This window comes from Protopterus annectens, chromosome 11.part0 (assembly GCF_019279795.1).
Source record: "Protopterus annectens isolate FY-2018-M chromosome 11.part0, PAN1.0, whole genome shotgun sequence".
Classification (NCBI taxonomy): domain Eukaryota; kingdom Metazoa; phylum Chordata; order Ceratodontiformes; family Protopteridae; genus Protopterus; species Protopterus annectens.
This window is the reverse complement of record NC_056745.1, coordinates 86,071,677-86,093,377: the sequence shown is the minus strand read 5'-3', so window position 1 is coordinate 86,093,377 and position 21,701 is coordinate 86,071,677. Positions and strand designations below refer to the sequence as shown.

Sequence of the window (21,701 nt, the reverse complement as noted above, 5' to 3'; positions counted from 1 at the left end):
TTCCAAATATAACTAAGGCTACATAGCTGCTTTATTTAGAAGTATGAGGATTTCACTTGCAGGTTTTTTCTGCATATTGAATATGAATTGTTCCTTCATCCAGATATCACCACATTGGTCAGTCTTTTAGGTAGATGCCCTTCCTTGTCAGTGTTGCAGTAGTAATTACATGTGGGATCTCCTGCCAGCGTACCAAAGTCTTCACATTCTCCAAGCATTGTATGTCAGGCGTATGCTCCCCACACAGGTGTAGGACATAAAGGTGGCATACACATACTGAATACTTAGTTTTGTCACTAGTCCAAATGCCATGGTTGCCTGTCTGAATGCCTTTCACTGAGTTGCCTTCTACTGAGCCATTTACAGATAAATGGGTTATTCCTTTTCTTTTTTTCTGTGAGTTTACGGGGGGGGGGGGGGGGTCATGTCATCCAGGAAGGGAAAATGCCAGTGTGGGATGCAGATTCTCCATAAAGATCATCACAAGAAGTGCCTATTCTGCTTGAGTGCCCAGTGTACTGTTTGCTCTTCACAGCCATCTGTTTCCATTGTCCATCTACCTTGCAAATCAGTGTCTCAGACTTTGGACCCATGGTACCATGACCAAATCCTCCTTCCTGAGGTACAACCCTCTCTCAAAAAGGAGACTAAAAATTCTCTCTCTCTGAATCTACTGCTGTCCAGCCTTCACTGCATGTGTCTCAAGGTGGATGAAGACCCCTCCCCCCCAAAGTACATGCAGTGCCGATGCCTGTGTCCTCTGCTCCAACCATGTTGGAGTCTGGCATGGAAGTGGCTTCTGCCATGTCAAATGAGGTTTTGCAAATGTCTGCTACAGACATTGAAGGGGAACCACTGCTGATCATTTCCAAAGACCCCAAGGGATTCCCCAAATTCTAGTTACAGAAGAGGTTCCTAATATCCTTAGAGTCTTTTTATGGCTCTGAGGCTCCAAGTTTGGTCAGAGCTGACGTCCCATTAAAAAAGAACCAGAAAACTAAACCTATGCCTCCCATTGCTAAAGGTCTTGAGAGAGAATGGCAGGATTTTACCCAGCGTTTGTTCAGTAACTTGAAGGCCTCGAAGCCCCTTCTGGGATTATCTGCTCCTTCTTCATTGTAGTATTCTACTCCTGCCAGAAGGACGAGGGAATCTGATACCTCGAATGAGGAGTTCTATTCTAGAGATGAATCCTTGGCCTGTTCCTCACAAATCACGTCACCTTAGAATGTGGGTCAGAGGAAGAGGATACCTTAAGTCCTGATTCTCCCTTTGAGTTGTCCTTTGGGGACAAGTGGTTCACATGATGGAGCACTTTAAATGGGATTGCTCCCAGGTCTCTGACATCCCAAAGAGATATTAGCTGTTACAGATAGTCTCCTAAATCTTCTGCTGTTGCCCGTTATGGCTGCTGTGCTGGATATGTTTGCATCTGCTGCTTTGGCTCCTGATTCCCAACCCCGACCCCCAAGAAGCCTGACTGTTTTTATAAGGTGCCTGAGGCTTTTAAGTACATTTTACAAGTGTCCTCCTTTAGACCCTGCTGTGGTTTCTGTTTCTGCTGACAAGCCATTCAAGCTTTTATCCTTTTCCAAATTTTTCCCTTTGAACAAAGAGAGTCAAGCTATGGCGAGGCTGAAGAAAAATGTTTATACTTCTGCTACTTTTGCCTTTATTGCCATAAATTATTTGACCCATATGACCAAGTATGTTCTGGCAATTTGTGTCAACTTGGTGGGGATGGTCATCTTGTTAGGCCTTCTTGACTCTGAAAGCGAGATTACTGCTCTTTCCTTATTGAGTTCCACTTCGTAGGTAGCTCATCACTATCTATCAAATGTAGTTATGATGCCACTGATGTGTCTTGTAGAGCTGCTGCGTCAGTTTCAGTTATGAGTAGTTGCTCTTGGTTTTGCTAACAGCCACAGGCCTTACCTGATGATATTAAAGCCAAACTCATTTATAGATGCTCCTGTGGACAAAAACTAATTATTTTGTGATACTGCTGCTGCTGACGACTTGTTTAAGACTCTATAAGACAAAGGTCAAGGTATGCTGGACCTTAAACTATTTTTTTTTCTTCTATCCCAAAATTTCATAGATTCTGCTTTTCTTCATAGGCAACCTTGTCAGCCTCCTAAAGGAAAAAGGGGTTTCTTAGGGCATGTTTTCTGATAAGTCTACCCAGAATTCTATGACTCAGAAGCCCCCTTTTCAGAACTACCCCTCTGTTTGACAAAATTTCTTCCCCTCCCACTGTTAGGTTCCCCTGAGTCTCGGGCTTTTCCTGTATTTTCTTATCTGACAACAAATTACTTCAAACTCTTGGGTACTTTGCAATATCAGTCACTGTTATTTTTTACAAAATGGAAATCCCTTTTTCCCATTCCGCGGTCTTCCTCAACCTCCTCCAGAGGTCTGTTAGTTCAGGGAACCATCTAACCTGTTCCAGAATCCCATTAATGGACAAGATTTTACTCCGGGATGTTTCTGGCTCACAGAAAAGAGGTGGCATGGAGGCCTATCCTTTTTCAACACCTTTCTAAGATTCCTCCTTTCAGGGTGCTTCCCCTGCAGACTCTCTCCCAGGAATTTTTGGGCTCTCTAGATCTAAGGGATGCATATCTTCCTATCCCCATTCACCCTCTCTTCAGGGAGTTTTTGTTTCCTCTGATTCTTCCTCTCATTTTCAGCTGTTTGCTTTGCTTTTTGGTCTTTCTACAGCCCCAAGGGTTTGCACTAAATGTCTGGCCCCTGTAATAACCTTTTGCAAGCTTCAGGGAATCCAGTTTTTCCCATATCTGGATGACCTGCTTCTTCAGGCTCCCTCGCAATCCAGGCTTTTGCAGGATTTACATTTTACCATGCTCCTCCTGCACAGTCTGTGATTCACCATCCCAATGCTCCTCCTGCACAGTCTGTGATTCACCGTACCAATGTTGGCTTCTCTTCTTTCTCCTAAAGTTCCGTCTCCAACTGCCTATTTTCAATCTTGGCTTTCTATTTTTCTCATTCCTGCAAGGGAAATTTTCAGAGTCTTGGAGTTCATGGCATCTACTCTTCACGTGATTCCCTTTGCCAAAGTTCATGTGAGAAAGCTTCAATGGTACTTGAAAGTGGAATGGCTCCAGCATTACCACCCTCTGGAGTTTCAGTTTCCTCTACTGTGCTGTCTCAAACTTGAATTTTATTGGTAGATTCAGCAGATCTCCCTTAATCCAGACCTGCCTTTTCAGAGTTGTACCCTTACTCAAGAGCTTTTTTTCATATGCTTCTTTTCAGGAGTGGGGAGCTTGTTCGAACAATATGAAGGTTCAGGGTCTCTGGCCCCTTCATCAACAGTCAGACCACATCAACTTAAGTGATGGGGGTGCTTATTCTTGTTATACATTATGTTTGCACTCCAGGCCCTATAAAGGCTTTGGCAGACAATACTACAGTCATTTGATCAACAAACAGGGTATCACAAAGTCTTACCTTCTTTGCAGACTAGCTCATCAGGCCTGGGGCTTTGCTATCTGCCATCACATAATCCTTCAGTGTACATCCCCTTCAGAACAGGCAACCTCCTTGCTACTGTTCCAGAGTCCCAAGCCCAATGACTTGGAAGATGGACACCATATCATGTCTTTTTCTTGGAAGGGAATGGTCCTTCATGCTTACCCTTCTCTGCTTCACAGGGTACTGCACAAGGTAGTAAAGGACTCTCCCAGAATCTTGCTGGTGACTCATTTTCAGCCCAGACAGCGCTGGTTTTCCCTTCTCTTTCACCTGGCCAGGGGCAATCCTAACAAGTTACCTTATTGGATGGATATTCTCACACAAGGCAAGGGGTCTCTTTCACCCTCACTTGAACACTCTTCACTTGACACTTTCATAGGGTTTTGTGATGCCATTTTTCTGAGGACGTGCTTAGGGTACTGCAGGAGGCCAGGAAACCCACTACCAGAAAATCCTATGTGGCTAAATGGAAGAGATTTTCTGTTGTCTCAAGCGTCACCAGGATGCCTTCTTAGTGGGGGAACCTTTAGTCTGTCCTTGTGTGAATTGCTCCATGCTAGCCTTGCATTTTCTTCTGTTAGTCAGTGCCCTCTGCTTGTTTGCTCTTGAACCCGCTGTTGGCCTCTTGTTTTGAAGTCCTACAATTCCTTAAAGCTGTCCTTCATATCAGGCCCTCAAGAAAACCTATTCCTCCCTCTTGGGACTTAATTTTGTCCTTGAAAAACTAATTCCACCTCCTTTCAAGTCAACTTGTTCTTCCTCCTTGCAGCATTGCACCTGGAGGGCTGTTTTTTTGGTAGCCATTAGTACAGCCAAGAGAATATCTGAACTTCAGGCTCAGGTGGTGAGTTCTCCTTTTATAATTTTTCATAGTGTGTGTCTGCATGCCAATCCTTTTATTCCTAAGATGGTCAGTGAGTTGTCCCTCACTCAATCTATCCACCTCCCTTCCTTTTTCCTCCTCGGCCTGCTAGTGAGAAGGTTCTTCACACCTTTGGATTTATGTAAACAGCTCAGAATTGTTTGGGTAAGACAAAGGAGATCCACAAGTCTGAGCAGCTTTTTGTTTAATTTAATACCAGGATATTGGTTTGACATTTTATAAGCAAAACCATCTCCTCCTGGATTTCTAAGGCCATTTCTTTTTGTTATTCCTTTCATGGTAAACAGCTTTCTGCTTCAGTTCGCGGTCATTCTACAAGAGCAGTAGCCTCTTTTAGAGCTTTCTTTAAGGGTCTGTATACTAGATCCATTCTAGAAGCTGCTGCTTGGTTCTCTGTCCTTCCTGTTACTAAACATAAGTTGGATGTCATTTCCAGAGCCAGGACAGGGTTTGCAAGGGCATCCTTCGTGGATTTGTGGAGGGTTTCTCTGCCTTCCAACTCCCATTCTTTACAGTAGCTTTGGTAATATTCAGCATGTAGTGAAAACTGCAACAGTGGTAAGGAAGGACATAGTACAGTTGTGTAAGATCTTACTGTGGCAGCAGATGTCCAACCTTTCACTTTTGTAGTATTCAGTCCCTCCATTCTGCCCCCTTTTCTCTCTCTCTCTTTTTTCCCTATTGGGAACACTCTGCTGGCTGAGGGGTCTTTTTCTTTCTTGCATGTTTTCTCCTCCTCCTCCTCTTCCCTTCTGAATGCACATGTCCTTCTTTGTCCTGGGTTGCTCTCGTTTTTCCTGGGGCACTTCAGTTTTGAGTACTCAGCATGTGTGGTTACCTGTATGCCCTGTGTGGTATGCATACAACTGACCTACTATGCTAGGAGGATGTAAAGGCTTTAGTATACTGGCCAGACGTTGGGTTGTGCTTGGTAAGGAGATGGCCAGACGTTGGGTTGTGCTTGGTAAGGATATCCCAAACGTAGGACATTACTGTTATGGTAAGAAGTTGCAAAACTTTAATTACAGAGCACTGTTACTCTTCTGACACCTTAATATTGAACCATAATGTTAATTACACCTCCGTTCCTCTCAGCATTAACTTTACCTTGTGACTGTATACAAAGCAAAGATGCAAGCTAGAGATAACTGAGGTCCATCTTTGAGATCCTAAGAACTCTAAAGGTCATGTAATGTACACCCTTAAGCTTTATATAGTATTCAGCCCAAAAGGACCCTAAATGTTCCTACTGAGGTCCCTGAAATTGCTGCTAGGTGCTTTAATTCATCTTGCATGTTCTTGTAGCTGAAAAGGTTGCATTCACTATCAGGAAGGACCTTCACTGAGGCCTGTGTACTGCTCAGTAGTTAGCTTTCCCTTCATTTCTGTGACAAGTGCTCTAGTCAAGAGAATCTTCTGTATTCCTTTGCCAATTATACTCTTGTAAACTTTTACAGCTGACTTTTTGCATTAGTGAAACATGTATTTAACCTCAGACTATGGTGTAGGCTTGACTTTTAATATGGGCTGTGCACAAGATATGCTCTCTCAATCTGACAGATTTGGAGCGCTTTTGCAAGGAAGAGTGGGCAGATATTGCCAAGTTAAGATCTGCCATGCTGATAGACTCCTACCCAAGAAGACTGAATGTTGTAATTAAATCAAAAGGTGCTTCAGCAAAGTATTAGTATAAGGGTGTGCACATTTATGCAACCAGCGTATTGTACGTTTTTTTTTATATATATATATATTTTCCCTAACAGATTTCTTGGTCTTTCAATTGAATTGTACAGATTATAGGTCACATTAAAGGTGGGAAAAGTTTTGAAATGATTTATTGTGATCTCATTTTTTTATATCACAAAAACCAGGCATTTTAACAGGGGTGTGTACACTTTTTATATCTAGTGTATCTTCTAGTTTTGTTTTTGTGAGTTTATATGTCATCCAGAAAAGGGAAAATATTAATGTGGGAGGCAGGTTCCCGATAAAGATGGTCATGAGCAGTGTGTCTTTTGTTTGGGTGCTTCTCACAACCACGTACAGTGTTTTATCTGCAAAAAGTTTGTTCCTAAGACTATACATAGTCATCTCTCCTACTTGTCTATTTACCTAGAAAACCAGCATCTGAAGTTTGTTGGCTAAAGGTTTTAAGGCAGAGTCTTTCCATCCTGAGGGTCAGCCACCTGCCAAGAAAAAGCCAAGAAAGATAGTTTTTCTGCTGCCTCTGTTACCCTGGATTCTCAGCCTCTAGCTCCCAAGAAACCCGACAGATTTTGCAAGGTCCCTGATGATTTTTAAATGTTTGTGTCAATGTCCTTCTGCTGATCCTTCTGTAGTATCTGTATATTCTGACAAACCTTCTCAACTTTTGCCATCCACTAAGCTACTTCCTTCTGACAAAACCATGGAATATCTAGGCAAAAAGGTCTATACTGCTGCCACCCTGGCTTTTAGGGCTGTCAATTACCAATACTCATGGGGCCAGGTATGTTTTAGCCCTGCTTTCTCAAGCTTCTCAGGCAATTTCTGACCTTCCTGATTGTGAAGGAAAGGCCTCAGTCCTTTCCTTGTTGGGTCTACCTCTCAAGTGGCTTGACACTTTAAATGGAGTTGTGATGCAGCTGATGCTCCTAGGGCTGCTGCATTTGGTTCTGTCCTGAGGCGTTATTTTTGGCTTTGTCTTCAGCTGTTACCTGATGAGGTTAAGACTGTTCTTCGATGCTCCTCTTAATGATAGAAATATTTTTGGTGCTGCTGAACTTTTAAGTTCTAGAGGTATTATCCCTCTTAATCTGCTTTTATTTGCAGACACACTTGCCCTCCACCCAAGGGCAAAAAGGGTTCTAGGTGTGTGCCTCCATCTAAGTCTACTCCGACTCCTACTTCTCAGAAATGTCCTTTTCATGCAAACCAGGTTCCATCTGACAGTTTTTTTTTCTCTCTTTTCCTTGGCCAGGTCTCATAGGTGTGTATTAGACTGATGGCTCTGGAGCCTTTAAAAGCCTAGCCCATAGGATTACCCTGGCATCGTGCCACCCGACCTTTATTCCCAGTAGCTCTGTCAAGTAGAGGCACTGGAGTGATCCCCGGGGTGAATTATCTATTTCCCATCCACTCATCAAGCTCTCTGTTGAAGAGGGCCAGTGATGTGCTCTGTTTGACATGTATGGAAAGTCTGTTCCATAGCATGGGCAGTCACTGGGTTATGAACCTGTCCCTCCAGCATATTCTGTTGATTGTGGTAATGAGGTTGAGGTCTCTAGAGCGTGTGGTGCAGAGGGATTGGGATTTCTTTCGATGTAGCATTTCTAAAAGAGCTGGGTCAGACATGGCTTTGTAAGTCAAGCAGAGATTGCCTCTAAGTAGGCGGTATGAGACTGAGAATAGTTGGAGTTTGAGTCTGTCCATATAGGATGAATGTTTAAGGCCTAAGATCCTCTTTGTGAGGTACTTTGTGGCCTCTCCAGTTGTTGCAGGTGTCTAGTGAAGTACATGCCAAATGGGGCATTGTGCTTGATTGGCCTAATGAAGGAAGAGTAGAGGGAGACGATGACTTTTTTTCTTGTTGGATGGAAAACCCTTAGTAATGAGATGTGCCACATAGGAGTGGCAATGTGGTGGTCAAAAGAGAGGTTGCCGTCATCCTGTGTTCCCAGATCTTTTATAACGCTTTCTGTGTTCAGTGGATTACCATCAATGTGGTAATTCAAGGGAGCTGGATCTTTCCCAAGGGGGGTGACTACACATTTTTGGTATTGAGCTTAAGGCCATGGTTCTGACACCAGTCGTTAGTCTCAGTGAGGCCTTTCTGTAGGATGTCGACATCACTTGGGGAGTTAATAGCTCCCAAGTTGCAATTGTCTGCGAATTTTGTCAGCCAGAGTCCCTTCATGTTGGCCTGGACTTCAGATAAGTAGATGACAAACAGGAGAGGACCCAGGACCGAACCCTATGGGGCTCCACTCATGACTGCTTGGCAGTCTGACTTGGAGTCAGCTACTTTCACACTGTGGGTTCTATTTGTGAGCCAATTTGGAACCCACCTAGTGATATAGGGGTTGATGCCTAGCTTAGTGAGTTTTTCTATGATTCCTGAGTGGGGAATGGTATCAAAGGCCTTGGCCAGATGAAGCTAGGCTGTATGAACCACCTTGCCTTCATTCACACCTCTGGTGACTTGACTAAAAGAAGTCGACTAAGTTGTGCAGGCATGACCTACCCTTCACAAAACCAAACTGTGTGGGATCCAGAGTTTGGAGATTCCCTATATCCTTGTTTATTAGGTCCATGATGATGCGTTCCATAGCTTTGCATATCAGACTCGTCAGGCTAATGGGGCGATAGTTCCCAGGGTCTGTAGTCACTCCTCTGTGGAGAGGGATGACTGTAGCAGTGTGCCATTTGGTAAGGACAAACCCTGAGGTGAGGCTGTGATTGAACAAGGCACATATGTGAGGTGCCGGTTTACTCTGTAGTTCATGTAGAACACAGCCAGGGATATTGTCAGGTCCCATAGAAACTGGATTCTTGGCTTTGGATAGTGCTGTTTTAACCTGTGCAGCAGTAGTACTGGGTGCCTGGCAATCTACTTGTATTGTTATTGGCCCTTTTGGAGGGGGGTATAAAGTTGGCACTGAATCTGTCGGCCAGTATATTGGCAATATATGTTGGCTCAGTATAGGAGGTACCATTGTGCAGTAATTCAGAGCAAATCTGGGTATTGCCATGGAGATTCTTTACATAACTGTAGACGGCCTTGTGGCTGCCTTTACTGTCTGCTGCAATTCTGTTTTCATAGCTAGCTTTAGAGGATTTGATGAGGGATCTCAACTTTTTGTTGAGGCTGATAAGGGAGTTTTTCTAGTCTTGGGACTTCACCATATTCCCCATCAGTTTCCTCCTCCTGTTATAGAGTTTGTTTATGGCAGGGGACCACCAGATTGGCTTCCTTTTTTGGAGGAGAGCGTCTTGGTTCTATTGGGTATGGCGAGATCCATGCATTTGTGCACATGGTCATACAGTGCATTGGTGTAGGATTCGGTGGTCATGCAACTATTCCCCATTTGCATGTGTGCCGTGAAGTTAGCCACCTCTGTTTTTAGGAGGCCAAAGTTAGCTTGGGAGAAGTTTTTCATGGTAGTTACCTTTGCAGGGCGGGGGGTGGATTTCCAAGGTGATTAGTTTGTGGTCGGATCTAACCAGGGAGGAGTTGACTATTGATGTAGAGCAACGGTTGCCCATGTTAGTAAAAAACAGCTCAAGCATGTTGCTACCTCTAGTAGCAGTAAGAACGAGCTGGTCCAAGGCACTGGAATTAATATCAGGAAATGTTGGGCAAGTGTATTGGTACATGAGTAGTTTTCCCAGTTAGTGGAGGGGTAGTTGTAGTCGCCCAGAATGAGTGTGTTAGGTTGGACCCTAATATCCTCCAGGGTGCGTAGGAACGTGCTTAGGAACATGGAGTGCGAGTCTTGGGACATTGTTGGGGAACTATAGCAGGCTATGACCTGAATTGCTCTTGCCCAGTATTAGCTGCACCTAAAGTATCTCTGATGCGTTACGTTGGGCTACCAGTCTGGAGGTGTGCACATCCTTTATGAATATGGAAACACCACCTTGTCCATTTACCTTTCCCTGTCCCTTCCCAATTGGTTAAGTGTCACTGAAGACTCTTGGGTTTTATTCATCTGCCAGGGTTATTTCATGATGTGGAACCCCCCCCCCCCCTCTTGGGTATACGACAACTTCCCTTTTTTCCAGAAGTGCTTCAGGGTCTTCTAGCCCAGGACACCATTCAAGTTGTGCCTCCTACCAAGGAAGGGAAGGGTTTTTATTCCACGATGTTCCTGGTCCCCAGGACAGAAGGCACCTGCAGATCCATTCTGGACCTTTTTTAGCTCAATACTTTTCTAACTATCCCCTCTTTTTGGATGCTGTACCTTCAAACCTTGTTCCCTCTTCCTCTTCCCCAGGCCTTTTTGTTCTCTCTGGACCTCAAAGATGCGTACTTTCACATCCCTATCCATCCCCTTTTCAGGACGTCTTTGCGTTTTTGTTTCTTCCTTGCATTTTCAGTTCCCTGCTTTGCCGTTTGGCCTCTCTACTGCCACCAGAATATTCACCAAATGCCTTGCTCCTGTCATTGCCTTTTGCAGGATGAAAGTGGTTCATATCTTATCTTATTTAGACGACCTGCTCATTCATGTTTCGTCCCCTGTGGTTCTACTTCATCACCCCCAATTTACCATTTGTCTGTTACAAAGCCTGAGGTTTGCCATAAACTTTCAGAAATCAGTCCTGGTTCCTTCTTCGGATCTCAGGATCATGTTTTTCTTGGCTGCAGGGTCAAGACCATTACCATGCTGGCATCCTGGACTCCACACAAAGCAGTCTCTCTGAACACCATTTCTTCAATCTCTTCTTCCTCTGATTTCAGTCACAGCCAGAAATTTTCTCAGGGTTCTAGGATTCATGGCTTCCACCATTCCTATGCTGCCTCTAGCCAGACTTCATATGAAAAAACTACAGTAGTTCCTCAAGTCACTGTGACTTCAACACCATTATCCACTGGATTTCCTATTTCCTTTCCTTCCATGCCTGAAACTCTAGTTTCTGTGATGTATTTATCAGCTTTCTCTCAACCCACTGCTTCCTTTTCAACCTCCAGACCCATCTCAGGAACTCTTTTTAGATGCTTGGACAGGGGGTCGGGAGCCTTCTTTTGTTCTCTCAAGGTCCATGGTCTCTGGCCTTCCCATCAGAGGACAGATCACATCAACATAAAGGAGATGAGAGCTCTCCTTTTAGCTCTTCAGGATTTTCATTCTTTCTTGCTTCCAGGACCCCTCTAAGTTTTCACAGACAGTACCACAACAAGGGAGGGACGGATTCCTACCTTCTTTTCAAACTTGCTGTTCAGGTCTGGGATCTAGCTGTCCAGTGTTAAGTGACTCTTCAGGCCGTCTGCATTCCTTCAGAGCATATTCTAGTGGCAGACTGAGTAGGTCTATCACACAGGCTCATGAATGGATGCTTCACATAGATGTTTCTGGACATTGTCCATCAGTGGGGTATTACTCAGGTAGATCTTTTAGCCTCCTGTCCAAACAGAGAGCTCCCTCTGTACTGTTCCAGAGTCTAAAGTCATCTGGCTTGGATGGTGGACACCCTATCCTTTCCTTGGAAGGAGATGTTTTGGTATGCCATCCCTCCTCTTGCTGCATAAGATCATGCAAGACCCCCCCAAAATCTTGCTGGTGACTCCCTTTTGGCCCAGGAGTATTGGTTCCCCCCTTCTTCACTTAGCCAGGGGCAATCACCACATGTTACCTCACTGGGTGGATCTTCTCACAAGACAGGGAGCCTCTTATCCATCCTCTCTTGTTCACTCTTCAACCGACGCTGTGGGTGATTGAGTTTTGATGTCTCTCTTAGGCACCTCTCTTCTGATGACATGCTTAGTGTTCTGCAGTAGGCCAAGAAACCCACTGCCAGGAAGTTATTTTTGTCCAAATAGAAGAGATTTTTCCATCTGGTGCCTTTCTGATAACCAACGTCCCTTTTTAGTGGGGATCCCTCTGGTTCTCTGTCATTTGTGCTAATTGTTCCGTGCTGAGTTAGCATATTCATCAGTTAAAGCTCACCTCTCACCTATTTCTGCTTGTCTGCCCTTTATATCCCCTTTAGCCTCTAGGTTTGAAACCAAACAAGTTCTTAAGGTTGTCCTTCACATCAGGCCTTCCAGGAAGCCTATTCCACCTTCTTAGGATCTCAGTTTTGTTCTTGAAAAGTAGGCTTAGGTGCCTTTTGAACCTGTAGCTTCAGCTTCCTTGCAACATTGTACGTGGCAGACTGCTCTTCTTTTGGCCCTTGCTTCAGCTAAGACAGTATTTGAGCTTCAGGCTCATGTAGCTTTTCCTCCTTTTTTCAGTTTTTCAGAGGGACAGGTTGTCTGTACTAATCCTCCTTTCCTGCCCAAGGTGGTTAATGAGATCTCATAATCAGTCTAATTTACCATCCTTTTTTCCCTCTCTATAGTCCGTTACTGAGAAGGTTCTTTACACCTTCGGTCTGCATAGGAGGCTCTGATATTATTTGAATAAGAATAAGGCCATTTGCAAATTTGAGCAACTTTTTGTCTCCTTTTATCCCAGATGTTCATCGTGCATACAACTGCAGTCATAACAGATGGGTTCTCCTGCCGTCAGGCGGGTCCTCGGTCGGCCGAATTCCAAAGTCTAGGTCCGGCGTCGGTTGTCGTCGCTTTTTCCCCTGACGTCAGTGCGACAAGGGTATAAAGGAACCAGCCGACGCCATTTTCTTCAGTCTTTCTTGCTGCGCTGTCCCCGAAGCAGAAGCAGTTCGCAAGTGCCGGTCGGCCAGCTCCTGAAATTACGAAAATTTGGAAACCGAAGTCTTCTTGAAAGCTAAGTACCCCATTGGGGAAACTTTTCTTGCTTCAGACCGATGTCAGACAAAGTTAATAATTGTATTTCATGTGGGAAGCAAATACCGCATAAGGATTTCCATTCCCTCTGTATACCTTGTTTAGGCCCAGACCACAACGTCTCGGTCTGTCGCTTTTGTGCTACATTCAACAAACGCACCATTAAGCGTCGGGCGGAGTTCGCCCAGCATTATTTTGGAAAAACATTTAACTATATTATGTCGTCGGATACTCCGACTCCAGTTTTGTCTAAAAAACACAAAGATAAGGACCGACACACGAGGTCTGCGGCCTCTACCGACACCACGCCAAAGCCGACTACACGTGGTCCGGTTCTCAGCGAGGCGCCTACGCAGCCCCTGACTACCGACGACACTTCATTGGCGGTGTCTCCTGTGCCCGAGGTCGCAGGCTCCTCGGCCCACACCCCGACTACAGATACCGAAGCCACTCCTGGCGTTGAACCTCAAAATGTGGATAGGTCTACCTCCACTCAAGGTGTCTTCAGACCTTCCTCTTCCTTTTCCGTTAAGGCTTTCACTAAGTCTAAAGCAGCCATGCATTCTAAGAGACAAGCTACACAGGGCCCATCTCCAGGCCCCATGCCTAAAAAACAGATGCTTAAAATGGCTGATGATTTAATTTCTCTTATCAGGGGTTCTCAAACCCCACCGGACAAAAGGCCCAGAGTGGAGGAAGAATCCTCCTCCTCTGATCAGGGCTCCATTATTTCAGAGCACTCTGATGATCAGGAACATTCTTACTCCCCTTTTGAAGACTCTGATGCAGAGGAGTCCATTCCTTCTGTACCCCCCCCCCCCCCCGAGGATTATTCATTTGGGGAAACTTTGCATACCTTAAGGGAACACTTCCACTGGGAAGGCCAGGATTATTCAGATTCCAAGAAAAGGCTTAGGGAAATTCTCTTGCTACCTCAGCACAGACCTCTGGCTATACCTCCTGTCTTGGACATCCTAGATGATGTTTACTCGGAGGCCTGCCTTAACCCGGATTCTTTGCCTCCAGCCCCAGTCAAGCCTGACAGGTACTACAGGGTTCCTGACTCGCACCAATTTCTATACAAAAGCCATGCTGCTGACCCAGAAACCATCTCACAGGGCCCCAAGGGAATTAAGGCCTCCACTGCTAAAAATCCATTACCTTCCGAGAGAGATTCCAGATCCTTAGAAAGGTGGGGAAAAAGGTATATACCTTGGCTACCTTAACCATGAGGGCCTTAAACTGTCAGTTCCATATGCTAAAATACCAACAGTTTTTGTTATCACAATTGAAAAGTAAAATGTCACAACCTGAACAACCAGACTTGAAGGAGTTGCAGGATTTGATGCATAGTGCAGAACAAGTGGGTAAGCATACCTTACAGTGTGGTTTTGATGCTCTAGAGGCCTCATGTAGAGCTGCTGTTACAGGATCAGTCATACGTAGACATGCCTGGCTCAAGGAACAAACCTTGCCTGATCATGTCAAAGCTAAATTACTAGATGCCCCTCTACAAAAGGATGTATTATTTGGTGCTAATGCTGAGGAGGTATTAAGGAAAATGGAGGAAAAGGCTAAATCAATGCAAACAGTGAAAGAATTTCTACAGGTTCAACCCCCACGTTTTAGTAGAAATTGGCCTTCCAAAAATTGGTCCTTTCCAGCCACAGACAGACCCCAAAGAGGTAGATACAGGCGCCCGAGGGGCAGAGGACAATCCCAAGGATCGTTTAGAGGCAGACAATGGCAAGCTCCTACACAAAGAGGTGGTGAGGTTAACTCGCAATCATTCAGAAAGCAAGCCCAATGACTTCCCCTTTGCATACCAAGCAAGACTCAAATGGCAGCACTCTTAGGAGGAAAACTGGCATTATTTTCAAAAAATTGGCATATTGTCACAAAAGACAAATGGATCCTGGACATTATAAAGAGAGGCTACAGATTCCATTTTCACACCCTTCCAAAAATGAGAGGCATGCCAAACCTGCCACACAATCAATGGGCAGAGGCACAAAGGCAAATTACAGATCTTATAGTCATGAAAGCTATTCAAGAGGTACCTACGCACGAACAAGGTCAAGGTTTTTATTCCAGACTATTCCTGGTACCAAGGAAGGGAAAAGATTGGAGACCTATATTGGACGTATCCATCCTAAACACTTTTTTAATCGTACCAAAATTCAAGATGCTCACATTACAGCAGCTTCTTCCCATGCTGGGCAAGGAGTCTTGGCTGGTAACATTGGACCTCAAGGAGGCATACCTGCATGTCCCAATCAGACAAAATTGCAGAAGATACCTCAGATTTCTTGCAGGTTCAACCCATTATCAATTCTCTGCATTGCCCTTTGGCTTATCTACTGCGCCCAGAGTATTCACGAAATGCCTGGCATCAGTAATTGCCTACTGCAGACTTCAAGGGATACAAATATATCCATATTTGGACGACTGCCTGATCCAAGCGGACAGCAAGCACATTCTTATGAAACATCTGGCTTTTGTAATAAGGTTGTTGAATTCTCTGGGATACGCAGTCAACTAAAAGAAATCAAGGCTAATACCCTCTCAGAAAATAATTTTCCTGGGTGCCAACTTGGACACAAACACCCAGATGGGCCTACCTCACGCCAGAGAAGCAGGGGCAACTAACTCAATACTTCAAAACACTAGCAAATTGCACCAGGCTGACTGCAAGGAAAATCCTGCAGGCTCTGGGATTCATGGCATCTTGCATCCTACTAATCCCATGTGCAAAGCTGCATATGAGGAAACTTCAATGGTACCTGAAAAACCTATGGTCTCAACACAGCCACAGTTTGGAAACAATAATACCACTAATTCCATGTCTACAAAAGGAATTTCTGTGGTGGGCTCAAGCATGCCAAAGAAACACAGGTCTCCCATTCTGCAAGCCTCAAGCAAATCAAGTCATCACAACAGACGCCTCGAACTACGCCTGGGGGGGGGGCACACATGACAGATCGGTGCATTCAGGGCAAATGGTCCCAAAAAGAAAAGCACCTACACATCAATCAAAAGGAAATGCTAGCAGTAACAAATGCTATTACAGCTTTCAAAGACCTTCTGCATCCAGGTCAACTATTGATAAGGACAGACAACACCACAGTAATGTGGTACATAAACAGGGAGGAACCCATTCATACCACCTGTGCTGGCTGGCTATGTCACTTTGGGACATGGCCCTGGAATTACAAATCGAACTTCAAGCACAGTACTTGCCAGGCAAGGAAAACACGCTGGCAGACAACCTAAGCAGGAATATGACAGATCCACACGAATGGAAGTTGCATCCAAAAGTTTTTACAGAAATAATCCAAGCATGGGGAAGGCCAGACATAGATCTCTTTGCCTCCCACAAAAATCACCAATTGACAAAATTCTGCTCAAGGATTTTCCATCCAAAGGCCTGGAGAGTGGACACTCTCTCTTCCAGTTGGATATCAATGACAGTTTATGCCTTCCCACCTCTTCCTCTGCTGCCCAAAGTTCTATTGAAAACCAGAGCAGACAGACTAAAGATGATTCTCATTGCTCCAGACTGGCCAAGACAACACTGGTACTCACTCCTGAGGAGCCTGACACATTCCCCACCATGGACCATGCCTCTAATGTCTCTTCTCCTGACTCAGCACAGCTTAAAACTCTTCACAGCCAGCTAAAAACACTCAATCTAGCCACATGGAAGATTCCTTAGCATCACAACAGACCCTACTCTCCAAGGAGGTGCAGGATGTCATTTTGGAGGCTAGAAGGCAGTCAACTAGAAAAGCTTACTCCGCAAAATGGAAACGGTTTTGTGTCTGGAATGAGAAAAAGGGTCAGGATCCTGGAAAGCTGGATTTACCTCAAATACTACAGTATCTAGCTGAGTTGCTAAGCAGTGGACTTTCATTCTCTTCCATCAAAATCCATGCCTCAGCCATTTCTGCAGAATACAACACTGATCCACCCTTATTCTCTCACCCTCTCTTAAGACTGTTCCTCAGAGGGGCTAAGAACCTAAGACCCCCAAGGAAACAACCAATACCTGCTTGGGATCTCAATTTCATTCTGGAAAAACTGACCTTGCCTCCCTTTGAGCAAGCTGCCTCATCAGATTTGCAACATTTATCCTGGAAAACAGCTTTCCTTCTGGCTATTACCTCAGCTTGTAGAGTTTCAGAACTACAAGCTCTCATGGCTGTGCAGCCTTTTATCATCTTCCATCAGGACAGAGTTTCCTTACGAACCAACCCATCCTTTATGCCTAAAGTGGCATCCAGGGTAGCTTTGAATCAGGCCATACACTTTACCTACCTTTTATCCTAATCCTCAAAATAAAGGGGAGAGATTACTACATTCCTTGGACATCCACAGACAACTGCGTTATTATTTGGACAGAACAAAGCCTTTCAGAAAATCAGAACAGCTCTTTGTGTCCTATGCTGTAGGAGCTCAAGGAAAGCCAATTTCCAAACAGACAATCTCAAAATGGATAGCCCACTGCATACTCTTTTGCTATTCTTTTCATGGCAAAACTGTACCTACAGGCATCAGATCTCACTCCACAAGGGCCACCGCTACCTCCACAGCTTTCCTCAGAGTTCCTACCAAAGATATTTTGGAAGCAGCCACTTGGAGTTCTGTGCATACCTTCTCCAAGCACTACCACCTACCATTATACTCCAAAACTAGAGCAGGCTTTGCCACTGCAGTCTTGCAGGGCTTCCTGGCTCCTCCTAGTTCCACCTAGTGCCTACCACCCCTTTCTTAGCTTTGGGATTCTACCCATCTGTTATGACTGCAGCTGTATGCACGATGAACATAGTACAGTTTTGTACCTACCATAAATGTAGATGTTAGAGTGCTAATACAGCTGCAGTCCAGGTTTCCCTCCCTCCTTCCCCTCTTGGGACAGGCCTATGGGCTAACACCCCCTCATACAACTTGATTGGGGTATTCATTTATGGTGTATTTGCTTGCAACTACTGTATTTTGATTATATTGCATTGTTTTATTACACAAATTTATGTATTGCCTTCCTTTTGGGGGCACCTGACATCTGGGGCAAGAAAAACTGAAGAAAATGGCGTCGGCTGGTTCCTTTATACTCCTGTTGCACTGACGTCAGGGAAGAAGCGACGACAACCGACGCCAGACCAGGACTTTGGAATTCGGCCGACCGAGGACCCGCCTGACGGCAGGAGAACCCATCTGTTATGACTGCAGCTGTATTAGCACTCGAACATCTACATTTATGGTAGGTACAAAACTGTACTGTCTTTGGGTTTGGCAGCTTCCAAACAAACTTTCTCTTCCTGGATTTCTAAGGCCATTTTCTTTTGTTATTTTCATGGTAAATGTTTTTCCACCTCTGTTAACGCTCATTCTGCCATAACTGTTGCTTCCTGTGGTGCCTTTTTCAAAGGACTGGATGCCAATTCCATCCTTGAGGCTGCTACTTGGATTTCTGTCTATATATTCACTAAGCATTGCAAATTGGATGTTTCCAGTGCAAGAGCTGACCTTACCAGAGCTATCCTGTATGGGTTTCTAAAGGGCTCATCAGTGCCTTCCTCCTTCCAGGTTTCCTATTGAGCTTTTGAACTCTCCCTTGTCAGAAATACTGCAAAAGTAATATGGAAGGACATAGTATAGTTGTGTAAAATCTTACCATAACAGTACATGTCCTTCTCTTCCCTGTTGCAGTATTCATTCCCTCCCTGCTCCCACTTTGTTGCTCTGCCCTTTTCTCTCCCTTCCTGAATAGGGATCTTTCCTTTTTCCTCTTTCTGAATGCACATGTATCTCTCGGTCCCTAAAGACATTGTGTCCCTCCTAAGGCTTTTCAGTTCTGAGGTGTACGTCTGTACGTCACCTTTATCCCCTGCGCTTTGTGCAATGTGTGTACATGTGACTTATGACGTCTATAAATGTTAAAGGCTTTGGTATACTGGCTGGATATTGGGCTGTCCTTGGTAGGAGGTCCCCTCAGGTCAGGAATACTTTAACAGTGAAGAGGAGGACATCTACTGTTATGGTAAGATTTTACACAACTGTACTTTATATTGCATGGGCACACATTATAGAGTCATGTCAGTTAGTCATTGTTGATTTCTGTTTTTTTGTGTTAGCAAAAAATTTATTTTATCTGTAAAGCTTCTCATAATGGAAGCTCTTTCCTCTTACCTTCCCTTTTGGCTTTCCAGGGGCATGTACCAGATGACCTAAAGCAGGCTGTTTTCACCTTTGGTGTTTGTGGTGCCTAGTCCTGTATGCAAATGTGGCTTATCACAAGCTGCAGAGGTGTGAAATGTTTGATATTCTTCATCAGAATGACCACTTCAGTAGTAGTCTATATATGGGCTATGCTAGAGGTGTACCTCGAACTCTCCATTCCATCTTCCAAAGCTTTCTTGGCCGTTTTCTGCAAGCATACCGGTCTTCTTTGTCTATAAGTCCGATACATGGGTAATAAGGAGGAGATGCTTATGGCCTTACTTAGTTATTTGTGCCGTAATGAAGCTCATTCTATCTGTTTCTGTTGCAGCTGACTTTTAGAAAACTACTGCTGCGGTAGCGTTGTCACCTCCCAGTAAGACGCTGTCCGGTTTGATTCTCCGCTAGAGCGTCTTATGCGTGACGACACGTGTGAATGGGCGTACCTTCATTGACGGTTGTGTGTCAGGGCTGGTAACTTGGCATGTAAAAATCAACTGCCAATCATTAGCGGACCGGAGTTCCGCTGCGGTGACCCCTAACTGGGAAAAGCCGAAAGACACACAAAAAAAAAAAAAAACTCGGACTTGGTTTGCTTTATGATTAAAATCACCGTTTGTAATTGCTGTTATGACCCTTATTACTGATTCAAACTGTAATTTTTAATTTTAGAAATTGGGTTTTCAGAAGTTTTGATGTCTATGATATCCGGGACACGTGTTCTAAAAAGTGTGCTTTTGAAGGCAAATTCCACCAGAAGTCAAAAGAGATGAGAGCATCCTCAAAGTTGGCTTTAAGGATTCACTGAGCAGAGAGCATGAGACTTCAGATTGACTGTTAGTCCTGTAGACGCCTGCTGATATTTTACAGTGGTCTTCCGTAATGCTTCCCCTACTTTTCTGTCTTATGAAATGTCCGTGCCTGTCATGACTCTTCCAGACAAATAGTGAGATGCAAATTTTGGCTGCTGCTGTTGCAATGCATGTGTTGGAAGTAGGTTCTGTGACAACTAGCTGAGATACTGGGTTCCAAGCATTTGTGAACAATGTCTCATCAGAAATTACGGTCACTCTTCTCGATTAATTGTTTTCAGATATCTTGAGAGTTCTTCTTGCTGGTAGTCAGGTGAAAAACTTTCCATGTCCTGATTTGAGACCCAGACATCAGTACTTTTTCTGACATCATTACTGGCATCTCCGTGGATAGAAACACTGCATGGATGGATGGTTAGCCCTCTGCCAGGCTGCAACATAGTCTTGAAATTTCCAAGACTGAAACGCCGGTGATGTCAGAAATTTGAAGTAGACTGTGTTGCAGCCTGGCAGAGGACTGACCATCTGTCCCTGGAGTGTTTGTATCCAGGGATACCACACCACCTCAAACAAGGAAGGGAGGTTCTCCACCAATAGGCTCTGACTCGGGCTTTTCAAGGGAGGACCTGATGTAATCCTCCCACATTTTGTCACCAGGGAATTGTGAATACCAGTCATAAGGAGAACACCTTTTCTGGTTTCCCGCTGGAGATATTGTAATTTGTATCAGTCCATGGCATGTTCTGTGTGGTAGCTGACAAAATATTTATTTTCTTGTAAAGTGTACAGCAGATTTAGTTCTGGTTCAGTGACAACTTTGCAGAGAAGTATTGTAGGTCTTTGTTGTACCTGGCATACTGAGCAGAAGTTCAAAAGAGCACCCCCAGTGGAAGTAGAGAGTAATGAAAGCTGTCGGACTGTGGCACTGCACACTGAACACCACTGGGCCATAGGATCAGCTGTCTACACATGGAAAGCCTTACCTCAGTCCCTTTTTCAGGTTTCATTGTCCAACTCCCCCCAGACTTCCTGACTTTCAACCATCACCTTAGTCATTAAACTATAGACACTTTCTCTGTTTTGGCGAACTCCGCCCCCCACCCTCCTGTTTAACACCATATCAAGTTCTCTGTAGGGACTGTTTTATTCCTAAAACAATACTGTAAGTAATGTATATTCTGTAGGTCATTGTGCTGTACTTGGAGTCTCTGTATTATTAAATCTCTACTTCAGTGCTGCATTTACTCATTTTTAATCCTCTTCATTAAATCATCCCATTTTAAGTTACAACACAAGTTCACGTTCATTAACAGACAAAATGAACCTTAACGGTTTATATTATTGTTTTGCAGTAAATGTTTTCTTTGTAACAGTTTTCATTCACTTTAACATTACATGAACTGTTCATTTCTCCCTTTCATTAAACCCCACTTTCTCTACTTGAGCATTATTCTGCGTGTATTATTACCACAGATTCCATTTATTTATATGAACTTTGCTTCTTCCCCTTTCCAAATATCTCACTTCTAGTTCCTTTATCTTTGTACAGTATGCAGTACTTTCATTACAGTTCGTTTAGATTTTGATTTCCATTTTCTAGCAGTTGCAGTTTTGGCCACTAATATTAAACTTTGTAAGGCCTTAATATGCTCAAGTAAATTTAGATCCTGTAACGCAATTCAAAAGAATCATTTGATGTGACTACCATTTGTTCCCCCCCTATCATTTCAGTCAAAGGTCTCTACAGGAAACGTTTAAAAATCTGCCAGCTGATGTTCCCATTTTGGCAATGAGCACCTCATCTGGACTTCAACCCCATCTTTTTCATGGCTGTTGT

The 21,701-nt window shown here is 44.2% G+C and overlaps 1 protein-coding gene across 1 annotated transcript in view; it reads left to right on the top strand.

Annotated features, from left to right (window-relative positions):
• The window catches only part of NUP205 (nucleoporin 205), a 1,199,422-nt gene that overhangs the window by 360,154 nt on the left and 817,567 nt on the right, over positions 1–21,701 (top strand). The window lies entirely within an intron of this gene.